The following is an 8,620-nucleotide window of genomic DNA, read 5'->3' as shown; positions in this document are numbered from 1 at the left end:
GACAGCTGCAGTACATATATGTGGTCACAATTTACATTTGAGGGTTTTAGAACAATTAAAAAAACATTGTGAGTTAAATGGACATGATCTTTTTTTTAGTATCATTTATTATTACTATCATGTCATCATATACTATACTTGATCAGCTTAAAAGTGAACGGGCATTTAAAAGCAACAGTGGTCCGGGGGCTCCTCCTGTGGTGGTTTCATGTTACAACAGCTGAAGTACTGAAGAGTTTTTGTTTAGGTTTGCTGATGGTTTGTGTTACTGTGGCCGGCTCTCTGGCACAGTAATACACAGCTGTATCCTCAGGCTCCAGATTCTGTCCATTTAACGTCACTGTGTTGCTGGAAGAGTCTAATTCAACACTGAACTTGTTATTTAGTGAATCTTTCACAGCAGTGTCTCTACTAATCCACTCCAGTGGTTTCCCTGCAGGTTGCTGGATCCAATGTGTCCAGGCGTCGCTAAGCGAATAAGAGACCTGGCAGGTGATGGTCAGAGGTTGACCTGGCTGCACAGTCACAGCAGTCGACTGTGTCAGCTGTTCACACTTCACACCTGTTTAAAAAAAGAAAAAAAAGTTTTGTGACCAATTCTTAAATCATGCTACAAAAGAAGAACTGCTGACAATGACAAATGTAAAGAGACTCACATCCACCAGCCAAGAGGAGTAAGAGAGCTACAGGAAACATGGTTGTTGATGAATCTTATGTAATATCCCTACAACCCTACTGAAGTGATGTTTTTATAGCTGAGTGGAAAATGCAATTTGCATAGAGGAAAACATATAAACCATCCGTACAATAAGAAGCTGACAGTTATGTGTGGAGTGCAAATACTATTATGGAAAATGAACATACTCTATTTTGATCTCATTAGATTTCATGCCAATAAAACACGTGATTAGTCTGTTTTCTTATCAGGTTATTTAAGACGGTTAATCAAAGTGTGGCTCACAAACAGTGTTGGTCAAGTTACTTGAAAAAAGTAATCAGTAACTAATTACTGATTACTTCCCCAAAAAAGTAATCCCGTTACTTTACTGATTACTTATTTTCAAAAGTAATTAATTACTTGGTTACTTAGTTACTTAGTTACTTTTTAAAAACACGATTTACAACCTGAATAGGTGATAAAGTGATAGATCTTTCAGCCCAATTCTACTTTTTCTACATAATCCATCATACAAAATGTAATCAAATGGAAAAGTCCCTTTTTAAAACTTGTTTTATCAGTTTTAATCTTTTAACTTTATGCATCAAGCAAAAATTTAATTATATGCAACATTCTCTGACTGGAAGAAATTTGTTTACATTTAAACTTATTTTCTGCACATTCCAGCACATAAAATATATATTTTTTTGTGTGTTTACACTCACTCTTTCAAATAGATGCAAGTAAAACACAGCAGAAAATAAATAAAGTCAAAGACTCAGCGGTCCTGTTGCTCTATGTTCACCTGTAAAGCAGGAGTAGGGTAGGCGGAGGTTTACCCTGTTGCAGGTGTGCCGCAGCGGTCAGTGGAAGAATCTGCGAGTTTCTCTGTGAATTTCCCATTACGTCGTAGCACACTCGGTGCTTGCTTGGAAGTTTAGGGTTTTTTTTCGCTGTAAAAATAAGTTTTCTTCCACGCTTTAAACGCTGCACGCTCATACTCTCTCCCGCACTCGATATATTATCCATTGTTGATCTGAACACAGCTGTTGTCACGAATGTCGCTGTGGTGGGGCGTGGTTTGCGGTGCCGTGCGGACGCACCTGCACGGCATCCGCAATCACGCCCGCCGTGTTAAAACACGGGGATTCAGGGGTTGGTGGGTGTGTGGTGTGACGTGAATTAAAATAAAGTTGGTTCTGAACGTTGCTCCGTGGTCCCGCCGTGCCTTATTCACGCCACATTGGTGCCGAAACCCAGGAGGCGGCACGGCGGGTCCGTATCGGAGCCAGGGAATGGAGGAGCTGGCCCGGAGGGTGGCCGAAATGGCGGCCGCCCAGCGGGAGCAGGCGGCGGAGGTGCGTCGCCAGCAGGAAGAGCTGCAGGACCGGTCCGAGCGCCACCTGGAAAGGATTGGGGAGCTGGTGGCGCTGCTCTGGGCCTGGGCGCCACCCCCACAAGTGTGTCCCGAGGACAGTGAAGCGGTGGAGGAGCCGTGTGGGGCACCTCGGCAGCCGGAGGTGGTGGACGAGTCACGCGGGGGTCCGAGCCTGCCGGAGGAGGAGGAGCAGCCGGGTGAAGGGCTGCTCCTGCCGGGAGCGGTGGAGGAGCCGCTCCAATCGGAGGCGGAGGACGAGGCGGGCGAGGGTCTACACCTGCCGGAGGAAGAGGAGTCGCTCCACCCAGAGGTGGACGAGGGGCTGTGCCTGCTGGAGGCGCAGTGCGGGGAGCCGCTCCAAACGGGAGTGGCGGAGGCGGTGGCGGAGCAGCCGTGCGAGGAGATGGAGGTCCCTGCTCCAGAGCAGCCTGCGCAGCCGGAGTTGGAGGCAGAGGAGCGGGACAGCCCCGCTAAGCCGGGGGTCGGCGGGCTGGCTAGTCCAGCCTCGCTGCCACCAGTCGATTCTGCGCGCCTGACGTCTGCCCAGCCGCCTGTGTACAGGAGCTCACGGCCATGCCTGTGGGGCCGTGTCCGCTTGCTACGCGGCCGACCTCCGGACCAGCTTCGCCGTTGCCGCTGGATGCGCGGGCGGCCACCAGAATGGACGCTTCCCCGTCGCTTGGGCTGGGGCGCCGATGTTTTGGGCCGAGTCTCGCCCCAGTTCGCGGGGGGGGGGAGTAGGTTCGGCCAGATTGCTCCCCGGCCTCAATCGGGCGATGGGGGTATGTGGTGGGGCGTGGTTTGCGGTGCCGTGCGGACGCACCTGCACAGCATCCGCAATCACGCCCGCCGTGTTAAAACACGGGGATTCAGGGGTTGGTGGGTGTGTGGTGTGACGTGAATTAAAATAAAGTTGGTTCTGAACGTTGCTCCGTGGTCCCGCCGTGCCTTATTCACGCCACATTCGCACTCGCTTACGTCACTGTCATGAGACATTTTCGCAAAAGATCACGGTTTTAGTAACCTAGTAACCCAGCGTTCCTACTGGAAAGTAACAGTGATCTAATTACCGTTTTTGCAATAATAATCCCTTACTTTACTTGTTACTTGAAAAAGGTAATCGGATTACAGTAACATGTTACAAGTAACGCGTTACCTAAGCCTAAGCCTGCTTAGGTTACCTAAAACCTAAGCATGATGATTTTAATTCTGAAAGAGTATTTAAGAAGACTAAGTGGATATATAAATGTTTCATTAACTCTTCCTCAACTACAGGAGATAATTGAACTTATTTGATGTTTGGTCAAAATAAAGTTTGCATAAAATTTAAATATCAACCATCAAAATTGATGTTATTTTATTTAAAGCACAATGGCTGACTGTGACCAAATGGCGTTGCATCTTTACAGTGAACTGCTCTTCAAAGCATTAGGGCTCCTCCGTTGGTGACTTCACGTTAAAACTATTCAGACACTGAAGAGTTCGTCAGGTGTCCTAAGGGTTTGTGTTACTGTGACTGTCTGGCACAGTAAAACACAACTTTGTCTTAAGGCTGCATATTCTGTGGATATAAAATATCTGGAAGTGGAAATGCTGAACCTGTTTTTGATTGAATCTTTGTAGCTTGTGTGTACAAAGCACATCCTCTTCCAATCCATTACAGCTCTTTTCCTGCAGAGTCAAAGGGGCTGACTGTGTCAACTCTTCAGACTTTACACCTATTGGAAAAGCAATATCTCTTGTAAAATTGTATGAAACTCTATTGCAAAAATGCTCCTACTGATAGCTAATATAATTTCACTCACATCTAACTGATAAGAACAGTAACAGTGCTACAGAAAACATGTTTTCTGGTAAAAATGACATAATGGTAAAACCACTCTGCAGTCTGATTTGCACTTTTATAGCTCAGTAACACAGGAAGTCAGACAGTTTGCATAGTCTCAAATAAATGTAGGATTATTACTGGTCTAACAGCAGTGAAGAAGTCTGTTATACAAGGTATGAAAATGCCCATTGATTGTTCAGTTGTAACTACACCGAAAGTAGTTACTGATAATTACATTGCACATTATTTTAATTTAAAAAAATGATTTTTTAAATTAAATTTTGATATTACAAAATGCTAAGAATAAATGGGGTGTATATACACTAACAGTGAAAATTTTGCACTCACCTTCTCATTTAATATTTTTACTGCTTTCTACATTTTAGATACATACTGAAGACATCAAATGTATGAAATTATGTAGCAAAAAAAAAGATAAATAACTAAAAATGTTTTATGTTTTAGAATCCTCAAAATAGCCACCCTTGACAGCTCTGCAAACCCTTGACTTTCTCTCAGTGAGCTTCATGATGTAGTCACCTGAAATGGTTTTCACTTCACAGGTGTGCCTTATCAGGGTTCATTTGAGGAATTTCTTCTTAATGGAGTTGGGACCATCAGTTGTGTTGTGCAGAAGTCAGCTGACAGCTCTATTTGACAACTGGTAGAATTCATATTATGGCACAATCAAACAGGTGTGTAAAGAGAAACGACAGTCCATTGCGCAATCCTCTGCACTTCATGATACACTAATTTCTATCCTCTTGCTCCCAATTTTCTTATTCATCAGCTAGTCTTTCAATTTTTTTTATTCAAGTGGTCCTTCAGTCTTCTCAATACACTCATCTTCACTTTCTTTTTATATTTTCATCTTTATTTTTAATGAATCAAATTTGCTTCACATCATTTCCTGCTCAATCTCTCTGCTTAGCTAACTAATACAAATCACTACATTTTGTCCTTCCTGTGACCAGCTTCACATACAACTCGCTGTCAGCCTTTTCCCCCTTCCTGTGCCATATGCCACTTCTTTTTTTGTTTGTTTGTTTGTTTTTTTGTTTTTTTGCATCTAACACTATCATGTGTCCTTCTGCATTTCTCTCTTTAGTATTATACCTATCCAACACCACCTCATTGCCTCTGTTTCTTTTACATAGGCATACATAGAAGTCTGGTCCAATCACCTCTCTCTTTCTCCACTAGGAACACTATTTTTCATTTCATCCATTCTCTCCATCATGTCAGACAGCTTCCTACCTTTACCAGTCATAGTCCCTACATTTAAAATACCTCCTCTCCTGCCTTTCTTTTTCTCTTGCTGCCTCCTAAAATGCTTCACCCATCTTCTCTCTTCTCTTCGGCCAACAGCACTGTTTCCATTGGCACCACTGGTAGACCAATAACATCAGAGGCAGTCGTTGCTCAAACAACCATTGCTCAAACTATTTTACAAAAATCTTAATAACCTTTATAGAAGAAAAAATAATAATCATCAGAAGGAAGGGATTTCCCACTGGGATTCCACAACAGGGTTAGAGCGATGTTGGAAACAGGTGATGATAAAGTTCAACTAATGTCACGTCACCAATAAAGTTTTTGACATTACAACTCCAAATTCATAAGCGCTATGGCTCAGCTGCTATCTTGTGCAAGCAAAATATTAATTAAAGAATCTAAAAAATTTAGATACATTGAAAAAGAAAAATATTTGGTCATTACCATTAATCTGCTACAAACATAAACAGTTGATGTGTGATTAATGAATAAAAGCAAATATGGATACATAAAGTTTGTTTACAAGTGAAGAGAAAACTGAGCAGTCATTGAGGTTTTTGTGCAGGTGTTACTCTGTCCTCAGTCACTGTGTGATCGGGCACAGAAGTAAACAGCAGAATCTTCTGCTGTCAGACTCTTGATCTCGAGGTACTGTCTGCTGCTGGAGTCTTCTTCAGTTATGATAACACGACTTTGAAAAGAACTGCCATAGAGAGCAGAGTTTGAGCCCGTGTTCATCCTTCCAATCCATTCCAGAGCTCTCCCTGGTCTCTGTTGTATCCAGTGAATATTGTAGCTTGTCAAGCTATAACCAGAAATGATACATGACATCTTCACTCTCTCTCCAGGTCTCTTCACCTCAGAAGGAGACTGCTCCAGTTTGATCTCACTCCAAACTCCTGTAAGAATAAAAAGACAGTGATTATCACATTTGTCCATTCTGTGGTTTTAAAGAATAAATATTTCTTTTTACCTTGAAGACTAACTACAAGGACAAAAGTCCAGGATAATATATAGTCCATATTTTTCAGCACTTCACAATCGCAGTGTTTAAGATGTAACACAATAAAAGAAGGTTGATGATGGTGTGTTTATAAGCAAGGGTACTTTGCATAGACTTGCAAATTTAACTTGGGAAAAGTTTGGTATTCAAAATCTAAATTATGAAGCTTTTCAGGCTTTTGGGCAGCAGATAAGAACTTCCGATATTATAAATAGTCTACTTTTGCATGTCCTTTTCCTGCCTTTTAATATAGACATAAAACATGTATAGGATGTCGGAACATACAAAAAAACAGCAGTAATAAAAAATAAATAGAATAAATAAAAACAGTTTTGTTTTCAAATTAACACTTTATTTGAATTGTTTATTGATTATTACAGAATTCACGATCCATTCTAAAAGGTAAATCTCCTTCAAATAATTAACAACATGTCAGGAGTAGTGTCGTGGATGAGAGAAGGAGGACCCAAATGCTGAACTCACAGGTAGGTAGGTGAAGGTTGGTCTTTATTGTCAACGGAGTGAACAAACAGAACAGGAGTAGGAAAGGGCTGGCTGGACGACTGACTGACTGAATGAATGAAGGACTGACCGACTGAATGGCTAGCTGACTGAACGCAGGCGGAAACGACAACATAACATCAATGACATGACAGTGAACGAGTAGAAACAGAGGGCTAAAATACACAGACTGATGAGGATGATAATGAGAGACCGGTGAGTACACAGCTGAACATAATCTGGCTAATGACACGAGACGAGCTGACACAGGAAAAGCAGGAAGTGAGAACATGGAAGTGGCAAAATAAACTGAAGATGAAGAAAACTGAAAGCACTGGGTCACCGACCCAGGAACCCTGACACAACAAACAAAACAATTGAAGAAAAAAGTGAATAAACAAGTAATTGGTGATCCATTTTCCTAGTGGAACAAGCTGACTCAAATCCAGCCAGTGAAATCTCTCTACCAGAATAACAGAGACTTTATTTTTTTCCTTTAACTTTTTCCCTTAATTTTTGCAGTATAATCGCTGCAAGGTTGTCCTATTACCCGGCATAATTATTTATCACCGTTTATTCTGTCACTCTTTAACTGACATCTAGTAATAACACAGTGTGCAGTTAAATTAAATGGGGATTTTAAATTTGCATTTTACTTGACTGAGAGTTCAGTGTGCTAAAAAAGAGCCATAAAGTGCTAATAAGTAAGATATATGCTGAATTTGAATTTTTTTTTTTTTTTTTTTTTAAATCTGTCAACGTTTGATCTGATTTTGGCTGAATGATACTTGTAACACATGTATTTTTATTTATCCTGCTACTTCACACCAGTCGAAATAACTTTAGAAAACAGATTGCTCATATTAACCAATGTGTTTTGGGGTTATACTTGCTGGGTAATGTTGAACACTCTATATCAAAATTGAATTAAAAATTGCATTAAGAATTTAATAAAAAAAAAAAAAACAATAGCAAATAAAGATAAAATCACAACACAATTATTCTATGGAATCGCTGACACAATGAAAAGTAAGGAGTGCAGGATTTTGTACAGCTGCTTTGCTAACAACACTTATTGTGACTCTCAAACACAGTAATAAACAGGCGAGTCTTCAGTTTTCAGTCTGTCCATCTGCAGATACACCTGCTGTTTGCTGTTGTCTCTTGAGATGGTAAACCTTCCTTGAACTGACTGACAGTTTCTTGTGTAAGTAACTTGGATTTAAGCAACCATCTCAAGACCTTTTCCAGGAGCCTGTGTGACCCAGGCCATATAGGAGCTACTGAATGTGAATCCAGAACCAGTACATGTCAGTCTGTGAGACTCTCCAGGCCTTTTAATCACTGATTCAGATTCTGTCAGAGCCTGGCCATTAACTCCTGTCAAAGCAAAACAAAACAAACAAATAACCACTTACTCCAAGATTTTAAGTATTTGATTTCAAATTGACACAAGGAAACTCTTCACCTGTCCAAACTATGATAGATAGAAGCAGCCCTGTTCTTCCATCCATCATATCAAGCTACTATGTGACCATTCCACTTTGTCATGCTCACTGCAGTCATGCTGTATAAATAGTTATAACACATCCAGGTTTTGCATTCACTTCCTTGACATGTAACATCATATTTTTTTAAGATTTACCCCTGGGGTCTCCAGTGAATAACCAATCAATATCCCTGGCTACCCATTAAATACCGCAACCAAATTAAAATACTGCTGCTTACTTTTAAAAATATCAACAACACAGCCTCGAGCTACCTTATCGAACTCCTTAGATCGTACATTCCTGCTAGAGCACTAAGATCATCCACTCAGTTACTCCTGGTGCAGCCAAGATCTCGGCTGAAGTCTAGAGGTGACCGTGCGTTTGCCTTGGCTGCACCAGATTTATGGAATAACCTTTGTATTGCTATCCACGCGTATGATTCTATCCAATCATTTAAATCACGGTTAAAAACCTATTTATTTAATCT

At 41.3% G+C, this 8,620-nt stretch overlaps 1 pseudogene; it reads right to left on the bottom strand.

The window, feature by feature from the left end:
- Nucleotides 1–206: 206 nt before the first annotated feature.
- On the bottom strand, nt 207–696 carry LOC146633519 (immunoglobulin heavy variable 3-74 pseudogene; annotated as a pseudogene).
- Nucleotides 697–8,620: the final 7,924 nt, after the last annotated feature.

This window comes from Diplotaxodon limnothrissa, linkage group LG4 (genome assembly GCF_057381915.1).
Source record: "Diplotaxodon limnothrissa isolate DT_005_m linkage group LG4, D_limnothrissa_male_GT1.1, whole genome shotgun sequence".
Lineage (NCBI taxonomy): Eukaryota > Metazoa > Chordata > Actinopteri > Cichliformes > Cichlidae > Diplotaxodon > Diplotaxodon limnothrissa.
The sequence above is the reverse complement of the archived record's forward strand: the minus strand, read 5'-3'. Positions and strand labels throughout refer to the sequence as shown.